We start from the raw sequence: 18,768 nt of genomic DNA on the forward strand, positions 1-18,768 counted from the left end.
ATTGTTCAGGACCCCAAATAACTTTTGCTTGGATGGGTTATATCGACCAATATTTACCATATTAGAAATTAAACCTAAGAATTCAAAAACTTATTAATTCATTTAAAAGTAGCAATAAAAACTCATTACACACTAACAAATAACGTTTATGAAAAATAAATATATTTTCTAAAACAAAACAGTGGGAAGAGTGGCATTGTTTTATAGTCTTGCAAATCTGACTTAATAGAAGACAGCTGGAATTCTCATATCTGCTTCTGCATCTGTGTGTTGTGATATCTCATGTGGTGGAAAACTCCACCATTTACTTATGAGAGCTTGAGAGTAAAAATGCCAAAAAACCCCTTTGTATTATTATGAAAATAGTTTTGACTTAACAGACCTCCCCTGCCCACCCCCCACCCCCCCGCTGAGATCATCTCAGGGGCTCCCAGAGGTTCTCTGCTATTCCAGAGAACATTTCTTACTTCTATCCCAGTAGATATATACGAGCATGTTCAGAGTGGTATAATTCATAACAGCAAAAAGAAACTCAACTTAAATGTTCATAAATAGTAGAATTGATAAATAAATTGTGAAATATTCATAGTATTGCTGAATCTCACAGACAATACTTTACAAAAAACAATAAAATATGATTTCATATTTATAGAGATCAAAAACATAAAATATATTATTCAGTGATAAAAATATATGGCAAAACCTTAAAGAAAAGCAAGAATAGTGTTTATCTCTGGGGAAGAGGGAAAGGAATACCACTGCCAAAGGATATACATGAAGTTTCAGAGATATTTCTGTTTCAGTTATGATGAGCTAGTTATGCTTCAGTAACGAACAGCCCCTGAAATCTCAATGGGTTGGATACAACAGAGGTTCATTATGGGCCAGCTAATAGGGACTCCACCAATTGGTGTGTCTCTAGTAAGTGTGGTGGGGGGAGGGAACATGACAAGGCATGCACTGGCTCTTAAAGGCCATCCAGGAGAGGCACTTGTTGCTTCTGCTTACATCCTATTGGCCAGAGCAAGTCACATGGCCATGTATAACTTCAACGGAGTGGGGAAGTGCCATCTGATCATGTGCCCAGAAGGAGGGAAACTGAGACATTCGGGTCATTTGGTATTGTTCTACTTCCTTAGGACCATTTGGCTTTAAGTGGAGTGGTAGGTTCACAGGTATTTGCTTAATTGTTATATACATATAAATTTATAGATAAACTTATGCTTATTATTATATACTATATATGTATATATGTCTTATTTAAATATATATGTATCTTTATTTCTTTTTTAGGTATAAAATATTAGAAACAAACAAAAAGGGAGAGAAAAAAGAAGAAGCCTTTAATTGTGATGTACAAATTCATATATTTGGATAAAGGAAAATAGAGACCAAGAGAGGAGAGTGTGAGAGCTAAATTGAAAAACATTTGGAATTCCTGGAGCAGTGGTCTTTAAACTGGGGTAAGCATATTCCCAGGGTCCATGAACACATACTAAAAGTTTCCAGTACAGATTCTATTAAAGAATTAATTTCTAGATGCTCACTTCCAGATGTCCTCTTTACTGAAACTCGTCTCCCTGAGAATACTCCTGTGTTTGAGCTATTCTCCTTTCCCCTTTCCTCTTTTCAAAGTGTCCTTCTCCCATGTTTTTTCAGAAGAAAGATGTGGTCCATCCTGTCATTTTGTCATTGGTAAAAATCTCCAGACTCCAACCAAAGAAACAATTCAAAGTACTGGTTCTAGCTGAGAAAGTAAATTACTCTAAAGATAGGATTACAAATCCGTTTGCAAATCAGATATTATCCCATCATTTTAACAAAGGTGGAGGAGAAGCTAATGAACATTTAATAATATCACATGATAAATGATTAATAATAATATTGTCATTATGCATGAACTCGGAAAGAGTTCAGAGAATCAAATAATACCACTACAATAAAATCCCTCCATTCTGAACAAGTTTTCTTGGCACTTATATATATATATTTTTTTCTGCGGTACGCGGGCCTCTCACTGCTGTGGCCTCTCCCCCTGCGGAGCACAGGCTCTGGACGCTCAGCGGCCATGGCTCACGGGCCCAGCCGAGCCGCTCCGCGGCATGTGGGATCCTCCCGGACCGGGGCACGAACCCGTGTCCCCTGCATCGGCAGGCGGACCCCCAACCACTGCGCCACCAGGGAAGCCCCGGCACTTATACTTTTAAAAGTGAAAAAGCTAGAATTGAGGCTGAACCCACTCTCATTCTAGAGAGAGTAGTATTCATCCATGGATATATGGATAAAACAGCACCAATGCTTTCTCATTAAGACAAGCATTTCCTAATAAAATTCTTTGGGATAATAGTATTTTATCAAAATATTTAGTAATTGTGTGATATATTTATGTTATTTTGATGAATTGTGTGTTACTACTAATTGTAATGATAACTCATTCTGGAAGAAAATCTTCATGCTGTAGACCAGCGCTGTCCAATAGAACCTTCTGTGATGATGGAAATGTTTTCTATTTGCTCCATCCAATATAATTTCCATGCGTCACATGTGGCTATTGAATGCCTGAAATGTGGCTAGTGTGAATGAGGAACCGAATTTCAATTAAAAAAATTTTAATAGTCACATGTGGCCAGTAGCTACAGTATTGGACAGCAGAGCTTTAGAGCTTTATGGCCACAGAAAAGGAAAAAAATTAAATTTGAATCTGTATACATTTTTGTTTTTTTATATTTTTAATTTTTTTACATCTTTATTGGAGTATAATGTATACATTTTTAAGAGAACTATGACAAGGTGATTAATAAAATATTTAAATCATAAATTTATGTTATATTAGGGTAAAGTTCTATGGGGAAGAGAAATGGAAATACAGATTCAAGGAGATAAAGAAATAATGTAAAATTTCTGACTGTTAAAGGAGAGAGCATTCATGATATTTTTAAAAGGATGATGGAGGGTATCAGTTACTTTAGTGTTTAAATTCTATTTGGATACATTTAAATGAGTGACAATAGTAATTTTTAAATGTTTAAGCTATTAAAATATTTCACATTTACAATGGGCTTTAATCTTTTGCAGTTATTTAAACTTAAGATGAAAAATTTTAGATACCAACATAAAAATGTTTGAGGGGAGTACATAGTGTCTCACGATTCTTTTGAGCGATATGAAAGCAAAATGCTTGAAGACCCCTGAACTAGATGGTGTTCATTGTTCCTTTCAGCTCTTTGGATTTTGTGCATGTGGTCTAAGAGATCACTCTAGGGAGTGGGCACTGTAAATAATATAGGAAAACAGCCCCAAAGGTAAAGGTTCCCTTACAAACAGGAGTCCTAACAAAAAAACAAAATCCAAACAAACAAGCCAAAATACAAACTCCCCTTGTCTCTCTCTTACGCGCACACATGCACACACACACGCACGACACACACACACACACACACACACACACACACACACACACACACACACACACTCCCCCCAACAGACCCCACTTCCACACTGGGAATTCTGGTGCAGGCGGCTCATGAACCACACTTCTGAGAAACATGGTCTTGATTAGCAACATGGGGTGGTCTGGCCAGTGAAAAATCTCCGGAGGTGGGGCAGCCTCAAAGAGGATCATTAAAGATCAAAAATTCCTTTTGAAGTCGTTTGAATTGCTGCAGCCTAAACCCCCTTGGTCTGAATAGAACCTCAGCAGACACACACAAAGGCCTCCCATGGGTGGTTGGTTTGGTTTTGGTGGAAATTGAAGCAAGGGCCTGAGTTCCACATCGGGGTACAGACCCAGGACAGTGCACGCAGGTCGCAACGTGACTCGAACTGAAAGAATCCAGCAGAAGCAGAAACTAGGAAGCAGGGGTGATCCCAAGAACAGAAGTCTACTCTCCCCCTCCCACCCAAGGCAATAGCCTTCTCATGGAAGTGGGCCTTAGGTTGGGGTTCACATGCTTTGCGTTTTGTGAGGCATGATGAGCACACCTTGGTTATCCTCATTCTCCCATGGCATCCCTGCAGTGTTGCTCAACTCCAGGTGTCAGGGATGGTTCAACCCATTCCCAGTGGCAGCAGGAGGGCAGGAGGCACAGAGGAGACTGAGCAGGCAGGGCCCTGAATGACGTCAAGTCACCACAGCCACCACCCCACCCTGATGCTGAAGGGAATGGGAAAATATTCCTGTGACCCAGTGAGTGCTTCCCATGCAGGTGAGCGCTGACAGCCAGAGAGGGGCTGCTGGGTCATCCTGGCAAGTGAGTGGTGAGGAGAGTATCGTTACGTTGTGGGACTGGGATTCCAGATTGGCAGCTCTGACTCAGCCTCCAATTGGCAAAAGTCAATGGGCCTCCCTTTCCCAAGGGCTTCCATTCTCAGCTGGGCCCTGCCCAGGTCAGGCAGGCGGGAGGCCTGGTGCTCAGCACTGGCCCTGGGACCAGCTCCCAGGAAGCAGCAAGCGACCCAGGCAGCCTTGGCACCATTTTAAAGGCTGGCTTCATACGCTTATCAGTGGGCTTTTGTATAAGGCCCAGGCTGAGTTGCATAAGAATGTACAAAATGCCAGGGAAGTCAGAACTGCTTTTTAAAAATAAGGCTCAGACCATAGGCAAGGTGCTTCCACACCACTTGGGCCTTAGTGAAGGAAAATGCAAACATTAGCCCAGAGGTGGAGAAAGAAACAGACACTACCCTGTAGGAAAATGAGGGAATGACTCAAAGAGACGGGATGCAGAGAAAGGCAGGGTCGGCACTTCTTTCTTTGACTGTTGTGCCATTTGTCATCTCTGAATGCCTCAGAGCCTGGTGTCACATCACATGGTGAATGCCCAGGATAAGCTGAAAAGAGCTAAGAGTCAACAGCAGTGCTGATGGCCACTATGGAGAGAATTCTGGAGATTTGAAGCTGTGGTGACAAGGACAGGGAGGCATGCCTGCATTTAACAAACATTGAATCCTTGAAAAAAATCTAGAAAACACAATCATTCTCAACGTTTATTTTAACGCAACTCACATGACCTTCACCTGCATGAGTCACCCCACAGACACTGCCAGATTTTGACACAACCGTCAAATTTGTGTGCAATCCCTGGCTCTCTAGCCCGCGTTCCATCTCTTCCTCTCCAGCTTAGGAGCTCAGGAAGAATGCATGTAAGAGTATTGGCATTATATGGTAAACTTGAATTGCTCTAATTCATTAAAACAGTAAATTCTTTGCAAAACTGAGAATGAAATGAAGTTGCATCTCTTTCATCAGTTCTATTACTTTGGCTCCAGCTTCATCCCCTCTATTGTAAGGATGACCTTCTCTCTTTCCCCAGGTCACTTGTCCTGTGATAAGCCCAAGAAGTCCAGGTTCCCAGGATGATTACCTGGAACCCAGTGGTCACTCCTGGTCTCTGGTGCCACCTCAGATGCATGCCTTCAGGCTGGGGGCTCCTCAGTTACTGCCAAACCCAGGGGTCTTGGGTGGCCACCAAAGCCAGAGGGGCCAGAGCCTGGGCAACAGCTTGTACGGTTGCTGCTGTTGCTGCCAGTTTGTAATTCCATGACCTTGTTTGAGCCCCAAAGCCTGTCCTGGTTGCTCACACTTCCTCTAACCCTGAGACTAGGACTTTTCTTGTTGCTGAACAAGTTTGTGGCACAGCCGGCAGCCCTGGTGCAGGTCCCACTGGCAATTGTCCTTTGAGCCCAAGACAGGACAATCCCTGGCCCCTTGAATGCTATGCTCAGCTAAAGCTACTGCCCAGCTGGAGCCACAGGGAGCCACTTCCCCTGGGCAGGCTGGGCCAGGACAGCATATGGGGACAGGTTCCCATGTCTGCCCCTGGCTGACTGAGGACCACAGTTCCATTCTCCTCTGCATTCCTACAGCCCAAGCCCACAGCCAGTTCCTATCACTGAATGAGTTATGTGTCTTTCAAGGAGACAGACTCCTCTGGGTTTCCTTAGTAACAAAGTCCTTGGAATCCATCTCATAGCCAAGGGGTTGTGATTCAGTCTTTGAGAACTGCTGAACTTGGAGATGGGCCCTCAGCACAAAGATCTACTCATCCCCAAACCAAGCCAAGCTCTGAGGCATCCTCCGTCTTGTTCTCAGAGGACCGTGTCTTGTTCTCAGAGGACCGTGTTGCAGTGGTATCATGCTGTGACATCAGCCATGAGTATCGGCCACAGGTCATGTTAGTCAGCGTTCCACTAGCTTCTGTAACAGTTAAACCCCGATTTCAGTGGTTTAACACATTAGAAGTCTACTTAACACTCATGTAAGAGTCCAGTGGCAGACTCCCAGTCAGCAAGTGGCTTTTTGTCATGTGGCTATTTCCATCCTGTGGCTCTTTCCATCCTAGGACCTGAAAGTGCTCTGCATCTAACTGGCGGATGTAGAGAAATCACATCCTCTTCTTTTTTTTTTATTGTGATAAAATATACATTAAATTTACCATTTTAACCATTTTTCAATGTACAGTTCAGTGGCATTAAGCACATTCACATTGTTGTACAACCATCATCACCATCCATCTCCAGAACTTTTTCGTCTTCCCAAACTGAAACTCTATACCCATTAAACACTAACTCCCCATTCTCTGCTCTCCTCCAGCCCCGGGCAACTATCATTCTACTTTCCATCTCTATGAATTTGGCTACCCATATAAGTGGACACATACAATATTTGTACTTTAGTGACTGGATTATTTTGTTTAGCATAATGTCTTCAAGTTTCACCCATGTTGTAGCACCTGTTAGAATTTCCTTCCTTTTTAAGGCTGTATAATATTCCATGAGATGTGTAAACCACATTTTGTTTATCCATTCATCCGTTAATGGACACTTGGGTTGTTTTTACCTTTTGGCTCTTCACACCCTCTTCTTAGCCATCTTAACCTGCAAGTGACACCTTTCATTTGATCACATTCCTTAGGAGAACCTATTACATGGTCCCACCTACATACAAGGAAGGGTGGGAAATGTAGTCCCTGGCTCGGTAGCCACTTCCCAGAAGTAATTAAGCCTGTGGAAGGTGAGGCACAATTTGTTGGTGGACAACTAGCCATCCTTTCCATCCCCTCACCTTTGGACTTCCTATAACAGCTATTTAGCATGGCTCAGGAAAAATGTCTTTTTTTCCAGTTTCAGTTCCTAACAGGACGAAGGTTTTGAAGTCTAAATGTGCTTTCAGTAAATAACTGTAGTAACATTTGTGTAGTCTTTTGCATTTTTCCATGTCCTTTTCATATGGTGTAGTGGTTCTGATTCTGTCTCTATTGCTTTCTCACCGGCTGATACTTATAGAGCCTGCAGTGCTACAGTAAATCCAATAAATAGTAATTATTAATCTTCACGGCAACATGAGGTATGATTATCTCCCCATCTGTACAGATGAAGATACTGAGGCTCAGAGAGATTACATAACATGTTCAAAGTCAGCCAGATCGTAAGTGGCAACTACATCTCTCTGTACCTCCTGCTTAGGGAGCCATCCTCATGGATTTGACAAACAACCTTGATTTCCTTCAAAGGACACTTTGAGCCCCCAAACCAAACTCTGCCCCCAGAACACCCTCTTTGCACTAGAACTGATGGACTGTCTCCTGCAGGACCCAAGCTGAGCCCCTCTGGAGAATGTGGTAAGAGAGGGAGGAGAGATCCTGTCACTCAGGAGCCTGTGCTGTGTTCCTGGTCCCGAGGAGCTTCCCAGGGCCCTTGGAGCACAAAAAATATCTCCCAATGCTGCTGCTCTCATCACTTTCCAACAACATCCCTGGAGCACCTCCCATGTTCCAGGCCCCAGGGATGTTCATAGGGATGCGAAATGATCCCTCTCCTCCAAAGAGTGCATTGTCCAACCACCATGAGACAGACACAGGAACGAATGCTCTCATATCATAAGACAAGCAATATAGGCAGACAGAGTGCTGCTGTGGGAATTTGGACGAGGGAGGAATGAATTTTGCTTTGTTGTGGCAAGCTACAGCAAGAAGGTGACATCAGTGGTGGCTGTAGACAGCTGGGAGAGGATTGGGGAGAGCTCTTTTAGATACAAGGGACAGTAAAGTCTCGATGGTGTCAAAGAGCATGGTGTGTTTGAGGATAAAGAGTAGGTACTCTGAGGGTAAAGCACGAGTGGAGACAGGGTGGAGGAAGAGACTTGGGGAGATCGGGTGGGTAAAGGGCCATGATTCTGCAGATGAGGCAAGGAGATTATTAACTGGGGGCTAATACCGCCAGAGCCATCTTATACAATGCTTCCTCTGGCTGGGATGAACAATGAGAAATGGAGCTGGTCACCCATTTCATTCCAACCGCACTCATTCTCAGAGGGCAGGCTCAACCCAGCCATCCTGGGGTCATCCCAGACACCACGTACCAGGGTCATTCCGAGAAAAGGCCAGCAAAGAGACCACTTGAGGACATCTGTAGTCCCATAATGACCCTTCTCCCTTAGTCTATAGGTGAAGGACTCGTGATAGACGTTCTCTCCCTAGTTGGCTTACAGGCCCAGACCAAGCTGCATCCTAAGTTGGTTGTCTCGAAGCCAGGGTCTCTATCTGATACCTGCAAAGACAGGATTGAAGTCTGGGGCGTGCCAGGACCACTATGGCTTCTCTCCTGCCCCATGGACTGAGTGTGGAGAAGGAAGCAGAGGGAGGCAGGAAAAAAGGTGGGGGAGGTGACAGGAGTATAGTGTCAGAGCCCAGTTCACCATCCACAGCAGGTACTCACCAGCACCCCAGCACATGAGGCCCGGCTTTCGCACCCCCTTTATGTCAGAATGGGATTCCCAGACACGTTTTTCTAAGTAATTTACAACTAGAGGTGGAAAGCAAAGGGATTCTGGGTTGACAGTGAACCTGTGGTGAGAAATCCAAATCTGAAGGCAGCACCTGCCCCGCCTAAGAAGCCGAAGCCCTTCTCGCACGGAGGCTGTGGGCCAGAGATGCTTTACTGAGAACCCGCCTGTGCCAACCCCGAGGGTACAGTGATGAAGGGGACATGCTTCCTGCCTCCAAGGACTTCACAGTCTGGTGGCAAAGGCAGACAGGTACACAGCTCCTAGCCTCCCAGGCGCCATGCATTGTGTAAACTGTGATGAATTCTAGTCTCTTCAAATGGAAAATCTAATCAAGGTACTGGGTTATCTGGGTTCCCCTTCCACAAACTGGCCCTCAGTGGGATCATGTCTAATATTATGAAAGACGCACTATATCATCCTTAACTACTCGTAAATGACCCTGTCAAACTGATACAAAAATCTATTCAGAAAAACAACTCAGATTGTCTCATCAACACATGTCATTCTGTTGGCAAAGGCTGTAATTAATTATTTTATTTTCCTCTCCAATTTTGTTCTAGTCTTCAAATGACTTTATACAGCAAAGTTCTGGATTCCTTAATTCCCCTGAGCCCTGCCAGGTCTGGGGCTGTGGTAGTGTTCAATGGTACGGCTGCTGAAACATTCAAAATTCAAGACAGGCCCATGACTGGGCTTCATAAGAAACCACAAGTCTAAGCTGCTGATACCTTAGCAGAGCAAGTTTTTTAAGATCCAGGATCTATTTTGAAGGAGTGGAATAGAGGAATTTAAGAAGTGACATTGATAAGGATAAAAGGATCTTTGGATGAAAGTTATAGGGAAGTGGGTTTGGGCTCAAAACAAGGAAGAGTTTACCATAGTTGGAGCCATCCAAGACTGGTGGAGGTAGTGGGCTTTCTGTTGTTCACAGAGGCCAGGCAGAGGTGTGATGACAGTCAGAGGTTCTTATACTGGGTGGGAGGTTGAATGAGATAAACTCTACAGCCCTTTGTGCTGAACTTAAGTCTTCACCCTGCTTTCAGCTGATGGAATAAACCTGGCCTGGAAACATCACCTCTCCTGGGCTCCATTTTATCATTGCTGAGTTGGAAAGAGGGAGCAATTGTCAGATCCCTTGCTGGCCACTGTGGGTGAAGCCCAGATCATTAACCCTGGACCTCAAAGGTGAGTGAGCATAGTCTTGGGATCTCTGCATCCTCAACTCCATCTGGTGACTCCGAAGTTCCTTCAGTCCTCAACACTTGAGACCAGAAAGCCTGGTTTGTCTTGTTCTAATTATTATTTAGATGACTATTTGGCTCATTCCTGAGCAAGGCTTAAGTCAAGTCAGACCTGTTAATTGAATCAAGGTTATATAATCATATTTGGGCATTTAAATGCAAACCAGTTATGTTGGAGCCCAAGCATCTTATATACAAGGAGGGAGTTCTATTACATGTCAGGAATGTATGATAATACACAAAGCCTAACCCCGAAAGTGGAGGGTGGAGTACTCCAGAGCACTTCTGTTTCAATGACGTTGTTGTAATAGTTATTGCTCTGGGCACGTTCTGGGAAGATACTGGAAACATCTCAAACAAGTATGACATTGACATTACCCCATCTTGTCAAACCCATTACGTTTGGAACGTGCCTTTCTGTAGCATTTGTCTTGGCATATAAATGTGTTATCAAAAATTGTAGGAGGCATTACAAGGAGCCCTCTCATGGCCTTTCGGGTCCTCAGCATTCCCTCCTCTTCTCCCTTGACAAACATATGCCATAGGGCCCAATTAGGCATTTCTGTTTTTCACTTGGGCCTCTTTCTAGTTTCCAGGCTGAGTCTAAAAGCCTCCAAATCTTGAAGTCCTCAAATATTAGCCTCCTCTGCAAAGAGAGAGGAAAACACGGAGGAGTAGGTAAGGAAGTCATTGACGAGTTGAAGGGGGGACTAGTAACATAAAGCAACACATCAGGAAGAAGGCACCAGACTCAAGACTGAAGTGTTTGTTCCTAAACGCTCTAAGATTCATCCAGGCATAACAGCCTTGTGGGGCCTCTAGCCCAGAGGCTCCCGTGTATTCATCCAAGCTCCGCGCTTGGATGGTGAGATACCAGATGCCTGTTTTCTGTCCAGTGTTAAGAACTGAGCTGGCAGGCTTTGTCAGGATCACTCAGCCTGAAAATCAATCAGATGCCATCACTGGAGATGAGGAAGAGGCATTTTCTGCTCTCACATTTTGTCTATGTCTCTGACACGAAAGCATCAGTTGCCTCTGAAGAGAAGCATTCTGGGGAGAGTTTCATCTTCACCACCATCCTGGTTAGGGAGCTCTTACAGCCTTAGAATTGCAAAAGTCATGGAGGGGCCGCTCACTAGAGGTGGGGACCTTGCTGCAGGTTTCATCGTAAACACATGGCTGAAATGTGTCACACGTAGGCAGGCATGCTAGTGTGTCCAAAATCAGCCTCTAGCCAGAGGACACTGACTTCGGCAAGACCAAATGAAACAGAAAGCTGATTTTTTCCAATAGGTTTCATCAGACCCACAGAGGACTAACCCTAAACCTGATTTTGGATTATGCTTTTCTTGCTAGGAATTATATTAAATGATTCTGTCTGGAACTGAAGGTCTTGATAGACTGGTGTAGCTTCTCAGTCTTTTGAGAATCCGCTATCAAGGGCTCATACTTATCCCAGGTCAGCCCTTAACCCCCTCCCCCGCAGGGCACCTGTGACACAGGCAAGTGCGTGATGTCTGGCAAGGCTGGCAGGATTGTTAACTTTAGGCGAGAATGTGAGTGTTAACACGTCAGAGTAGATCTGAGAAAATATTCCAAACCAACCTGGCCACACTGGGAGCTCAGTCCCTAAGAAAGAATCAAGATAAGGGCGAGCATCTTACCTCTGAGAGGGCAGTGCAGGGTAAAGGCCACGCCTGCAAAGTGCAGAGCTCAGGGAAGACGGAGGCTCAGCTGGGCCCTGCTCAGTCACTTGATGGACTTCCATAAACGCTACACTGGAGACTAGGACGTGTGAAGTAGGAAAGAACACCATCTCTGCCCTGAGCTCTGAGATGGTGGCTGTAAGCCCCCAAGATGCCTGCAGAGCTGAAAGGTGGCCTACATGTTGCTTGGCTGAAGGATAATGGACTCAGGCCTAAACTTATTTGCCTCATTCACCCAGAGAGCTCTGACCAGGAGCTACTTTCAGATGACATAGATCCCCACAAGGCACTTGTCTCTTTCCTGTGACACTTCTAAGAGTGACTCTTGCCACATGACTGTAGTGACAAGTAGAGCTTTTCTCCAATGATGCCATTGAGAATTCCAAACTTTCCCAAAAGGAAAAGGCTGTGACTGGGAATACAGACTTCCCAGTGTATCCTACTTCTTACACTCCCAGACCTGTGGGCGTAAAAGGAAATCTTAGAATGATGAGTATCCTGAAAATGGAAAGAAAAATACTTTTCAAGTTATGAAATCTAGTTGTTATCATTGCTAGTTTTAAATATGTGGTGTCGCTTAAGTTTCTAACACAGGAGGTGGCCAGATTCAGAGTTCGAAGTACCTAAGTGGTTGTTTTGGAACAGGTGTTTTAAGGACACTTAGTGGAGAATATTGGGGCAATATGTTGGTAGTCACTTTCGCAGCAGTGCTCTGAGGTCTTGGGTTTCATAAAAGATAATTTCTCCTTTTAAGGAAAATTGAGTCTAAATGTAGTTTTTCCTTCCTCTAACTCCTTATTTCTAAATCCTATCCATTCTTCAAGACCTAGCTCAAATGCCACTTCCTTTCATAAGCCTTCCATTATTAACTTTAGTTGGAATTTCCCTCTCCCTTGTCTAACTCCCATGGCCACTTTGATCTACACCTCTTTGATGACCACTTTCCACTTTCTATAAAGTAAGTTACACACTTGTTTTATGTTAATACATTTCAAAAGATTGAAATCTTACAGAGTATGTTCTTTGACAGCTATGGAATTAAATTAAAAATTAATAAAATAACTAAATAATTCTAAGTATTTGGATATTAAATAACATACTTCTCAATAACCATGGGTTAAAGAAGAAATTTTAAGAGAAATTAGAAAATATTCAAATTGAATGTTAATGAAAATTCAATATTCCTTTTCAAAATTTATAGGGTGCAGGTAAAGCAGTGCTTAGAGAGGAATTAATAGCACTAACCTGATCATATTAGAAAAGAAGAAAGGTTTAAAGTTAATTATCCAAATTATCACTTTAGAAAGAAAAACAAATAAGGAAATTAAACCCAAAGAAAGTAGAAAAAAAATAAATATAAAGACAGAAAATCAATATATTAGAAAACAAACTGTAGGGATTTTTAACAAACTTGAAAATTGGTTCTTTGAAAAGTTTCACAAAATTTATAAACCCCTAGCAAGACTGATCAATTTTTTAAAAAGAGAGAAAATACAAATTACCAATATATGGGATGGAAGAAAGGCTATCATTACCAATCCTACAGGCATTATAATGGTAATAGGGAAATACTATGAACAACGTTATGCCAATAAAGTTGAAAACAGGTGAAATGAACAAATTCTTTGAAAAATACAACTTACCAAAATTGACACAGAAGAAACAGAAAATCTAAATAATCTATGTTTTATAAAGAAATTGAATTTCACTATAAGAAGCTTGCCACAAAGAAAACCCTATGCCTAGATGATTTCACTTGCAAATTATTGATTAAGAAAAAAATATAAATCTTGCATAAACTCTTTCAAAAAGGGAGAAAAAGGAAAAGTTTTCAAATTCATTTTATGACGTCAGCATAACCCTGATATCAAGACCTGACAAAGGCATCTAAGGAAATGAAATGACAGACCAGTATACCTGTGAACATAGACACAAAAATCCTTAACAAAATATAAGCAAATGGAATGCAGCAATACATAAAAATAATAATTCATTGTGACCAAGTGGAATTTATCCCAGGAATATATATAAAATGCATAAAACCCCTCTTTAGTAAATTTTCTTTGAACTTTTAAATGTATGGACATTTTTTATTATATTGGTTTCTAGCATCTGTTAAGAACCAATCTCAGGAGTACATAAAACCTCTTTTACTATTTTTGTAATTTCCTGTGTCTATAATTATTTCAAAATAAAGAGTAAAAAACAAACTAATCAAAAACAACAACCAAGTTTAAGAACATCATAACAAATCTTTATTGCAAAATTATACTTGAATTAAGTATTGCATTTCTTGTGGAAATCAGCTCTATTACAAAATTTAGAAACCATTTAAATATGGGTTTGAAATATCTGCATATTGAACAATACTTATACATGTATGAAATAACATTATTTTCCCCAAACATGTTCTTTTTATTTCCCATATTTAATCCCAGTTTTAAATGCCATTTAATTTCAAAATTATCCTATCTTTGTAAGATAAAATCTGAAAATTTAATAGTTTATTTCTTTTTGAAAAATAATTTTCAAGCCATAACTCAGGGAGGGGTAAAGCTCTGAACGCAGGTCCAGCTTGCTGACTTCTGTAAAAGAGGCCACAGCACAGCATCCCCCCATATTCCCTTCTGAACTGGCCCCCTGCAGTGGCGAGAGTAGTTTGTTGGGTCATCACTGTGATCTGGTGTCAGTGGAATTGGGGGAGAGAGTGGGAAGATGGGAAAGGGCCCTGTATTTGTGGCTAAGGTTAGTTGGACTTCATACTCCAGGCAAAAGAGAGTCGCTAAGGCTTTTAACAGTGAGAAACACCATTAATCTCTGTTTAGGAAGGTACCACATTTCATCTAATCTAAGGTACCTGATTGTGTAACCTACCATTATTATGAGTACCTACCATTATTATGAGTACCTCTAAAAAAGAGGAAAGTGCAGCTCAGAGAGATTAAGTCACTTGCCCAAGGTCACACAGGTAGAAGCGGGACTTTGAATTCAGGTAGTCCATCTCCTGAGCCAGCACTCTTTACTGCCACACTATTATTCACACTCACAAAAGGCAAAGGAGGCTGCCAACACTGTAGGGATATCAAATAAGATTAGGTCATCCATACCCGGCACAGGAACAATTTGTAAAGGGAACAGTGTGGTGGGCAGAAACCAGGTTGCAGCGGGTGGCGGAGGGACTGGGTTTGAGGAAGTAGAAACACCACGGTGGACCTCCTTCATGAGGTGCAGCAATTAAAAGGAGTTGGTGGTTGGATTTTTTTTTTTTTTTAGTGTTGGGAAGGACTTGGGCGGCCTTATTGGTTGAGGAGAAGGAGCCAGGGCAAAGAGAAAATAACCAAGGCCGGGAAATCTGCGGAGGTAACAGGAATAGGAACAGGAGTGGAGGTGAAGCCTGGAGGAGACAGGGGACACGTCCTCTTAGGCTGAACACGTGGACCCAGGGCTCTTTGGAGATACCGGCACGTTTATGGGAGCAGGAGGTCGAGGGGCTCATACACTATTTCCTTGGTGGAACAGGTGGTGAGGCCATTAGCTGAGAGTGAGGGAAATAGGGCCTTGATGATGAGGTGCTTTGGTATGGTGACTATGGAAAACAGGAAAGAAAGGGACAAGGAGCTATATACCCCACATTCCCCCAGGAATGTCCTCCAAGACTTTAGCCATATTATGCATTTCCAACTCATTCCACAAAGCCACCTCTGACCCCAAATGCCTGACTACTCCTGGCCCATCTCATCCTGAGAGAAACAGTCCACATCTCATCTGTGGGAGTAGCTTGTGGACATGCTTGGCTGGTGCCATGGCATTACTGGAAAGCAGATTTGGTTCCTTTCTTTAGGAGGAGCGATTAGAAAAGAGTATAGTTTCTAGATTCCTAGATTGAATCCTGGCTCCAATATGCCCCAGCTGTGTGACTTTGAGTAAGTGACTTAACCTCTCTGTGCTTCAACTCCTAATCTGTACAACAAGGATAAAAATAGTGCCTATCTTATAGGAGTGTTGTGAAGATTAAGTGAAGTTATATATATGAAACATTTTAGAACTATGCCAAACACATAGTAAGTGCTCAAAAATGTAAGCTATTATAATGAGATCTTATTCTGATCTCTTATCCTAGTTGGCCTTGAAAGAGGCAGAGAAAGGCCTGACTGAAGGTATAATGGACCAATACTCATGGGAAGGCTCTAGAGGTCACTTATTTTTTCAACCAGCCAATGCAGATTTTTCTCTAGCTAGTGTCCTATCAATTATGTGCCAGATGCCAACGCAGGATGCCTGGCTTGCACTGACTGCTCTGGCCCCACCCCTCCTCTCTGCCATCTCCTCTCTAGTGTCCAAACATTTCTCCCTTTCTCAGGCAGAACAGTTTTCCAACCCTAATGGTCCCAGGAGAAGCTCAGAGTCTGCTCTTAAGTGCCATGTCGATGAATTTCTTCCCTCCAAATTCTTTTCTCCTTCATATCATTGTGATTAACTCCTTTATGTGTGTGTATATTTTTTCTTTTGAATGAACTTTCAAAGAGTGAGATCACATCTTTATTCCTATGGCCGCTTTGCTTTCTTAAGTTGGCTGTACTCAGTCACAACATCCAAGGGATTTTCATACACAACAATTAATTCTCATCAATATGTAGACCAGGAAAAAAGACCACTCCTGAGGGCACCAGCCTGGCCACTCTTAGACCATTTCCCTGAAAGTGATGATACTTCTCTAGACTCGAGGTGACTGTCCATCTCAAACGTGTCATCATCCACATTCATGCATTCCACAAGCACTAAGTGTCCACCCGGAGCGTGGAACTGTGCTGTGTGCTAGGCTGAGCGTTACAATGGTGTGCAACCAGCATGGTGATCTCTGCTTTCTGGCAATGTGACCCATGCATCTTCCCCCTAAAGTAACCACTACTACGACATCTGTCACCATAGCTTAGTTTTGCCTGTTTTGGAACTTTGTATAATGGGATCATAGAGTATGTGTCATTTTGGGTCTAACATCTTCTACCCAGCATTACCACCATGAGCTGCACTGTATTGCTCCCTGTAGCAATGGTCTGTTCTTTTTTATTGCCGTCTAGTAATCCATCAACCAATTATACCATAATTGATTTATGTACCCAAGCTTTTATTTGTTACTCCTTTACTGGATTGATGTGAACAGATGAGAAATAGCTTATGAGCATGGAGGCAGAGAGAAGCTTGAGGAAGTTCATTGTTAGGAATTCACAGAATTGAAGGGGATTTTTTGAACTCTCAGGGGCCTTGAACTGGATTTTGGGGGAAACTTTAAGTCTCTAGGGAGAAGGGATGCTTCTGTGTTATACTGACTGTGTGGCAGACCCTCTGCTAAGTGTTTGACCCTCTTTACTTCAGCTAATCCTCAATAACAACCCCTCTAAGTATTATTAGCTGCATTTTAAAGATGAGGAAACTGAGGCTCTTTGAGTTAAATGACTTTCCCAACAACTGCAATAGGTATGTAGAAATATGGGGAAGCATAATTAGAAATTTTAAAAGTTGAATAAATTTGTAGATAAGATTGATAATTATGGGTACAAAGACTTGAAGGGGTAGATATATAAAAGATTCTTCTTAAAGTTCCGTTAAAGATTAGTGAAATCACAGAAGCTTAACATTTTCTTTCACTATTATATTGATTTTTCAATGAAAAAAAGTGATTTGGAGGGCTTCCCTGGTGGCGCAGTGGTTGAGAGTCCGCTTGCCAATGCAGGGGACACGGGTTCGTGCCCCAGTCCGGGAAAATCCCACATGCCGCGGAGCGGCTGGGCCCATGAGCCATGGCCGCTGAGCCTGCGCGTCCGGAGTCTGTGCTCCGCAAAGGGAAAGGCCACAACAGTGAGAGGCCCGCGTACCGCAAAAAAAAAAAAAAAAGAAAGAAAAAGTGATTTGGAAAAGCAATTTGAATCCTTCTTTGCACCTCCCAAACCACCATGCTCAAACCTTGTGACTCAACTTAGCCTCCTTCACCTCACTCTACTTTTCTCTTTCCCAGTCTTCAGATCAGATAAGACTGCCTATCTAAATTACCACATGACCCAGCAATCCCACTACTGGGCATATACCCAGAGAAAACCATAATTCAAAAAGACACATGCACCCCAATGTTCATTGCAGCACTATTTACAATAGCCAGGTCACGGAAGCAACCTAAATGCCCATCAACAGACGAATGGATGAAGAAGATGTGGTACATATATACAATGGAATATTACTCAGCCATGAAAAGGAACGAAATTGGGTCATTTGTAGAGACGTGGATGGACCTATAGACTGTCATACAGAGTGAAGTAAGTCACAATGAGAAAAACAAATATCGTATATTAACGCATGTATGTGGAATCTAGAAAAATGGTACAGATGAACTGGTTTGCAAGGCAGAAATAGAGACACAGATGTAGAGAACAAACATATGGACACCAAGGAGGGGAAAGTGGGAGGGTGGTGGTGGTGGTGGTGGGATGAATTGGGAGATTTGGATGGACATGTATATACTAATATGTATAAAAGAGATAACTAATAAGAACCTGCTGTATAAAAAAATAAATTAATTAAAAAAAAAGCCTGCCTATCTAGTTTCTCCTGTGATCTTACATTCTCTAAATATACGCACACACTGTTTTGTGAGATGAGGCTGCTTTTTGGAGTGTCAGCTCTTTGCTTAGGAAGCCTTGCTCTGGTTTGATAATTTTCTGCTTTACACTCATAAAAACTACTGGGACATTTATGGTTCTACATAAATAAAATCATTAGCACCCTGTTGTGGAGATGGGCCCCTCCCCACCTCTAGCATGTGAGTCTGGCTTGTGCAGCCTGGTGCAGTGGTCTTCAGAAACCTCCGACCTCACACAGAGACCGAATCGGCCCCTTGGCACATCACAGCTTCTGAGACGCGGACAGGCAGCTGTGCCACTGGCAAACCTCTGTTTTCTAGGTTGATTTGCCCACTTATTATTACAGATATTGACCCAGCTGTTGTAATGAAGACATGACATAACAGAGACTTAAACCAGGCAGA

The 18,768-nt window shown here is 42.6% G+C and overlaps 1 long non-coding RNA gene across 2 annotated transcripts in view; it reads left to right on the top strand.

Moving 5' to 3' along the window:
• Positions 1 to 18,172, top strand: part of LOC132598218 (uncharacterized) — a 70,255-nt gene extending 52,083 nt beyond the window's left edge. For both annotated transcript variants that reach the window (XR_009566131.1, XR_009566132.1), the window contains exons 2-4: positions 1,294 to 1,463; positions 9,829 to 9,970; positions 17,746 to 18,172. This is a non-coding gene — a long non-coding RNA (uncharacterized lncRNA). The remainder of the gene's footprint in view (positions 1 to 1,293; positions 1,464 to 9,828; positions 9,971 to 17,745) is intronic.
• Positions 18,173 to 18,768: the final 596 nt, after the last annotated feature.

The sequence above is a fragment of the Globicephala melas genome, chromosome 12 (genome assembly GCF_963455315.2).
Source record: "Globicephala melas chromosome 12, mGloMel1.2, whole genome shotgun sequence".
Classification (NCBI taxonomy): Eukaryota; Metazoa; Chordata; class Mammalia; order Artiodactyla; family Delphinidae; genus Globicephala; species Globicephala melas.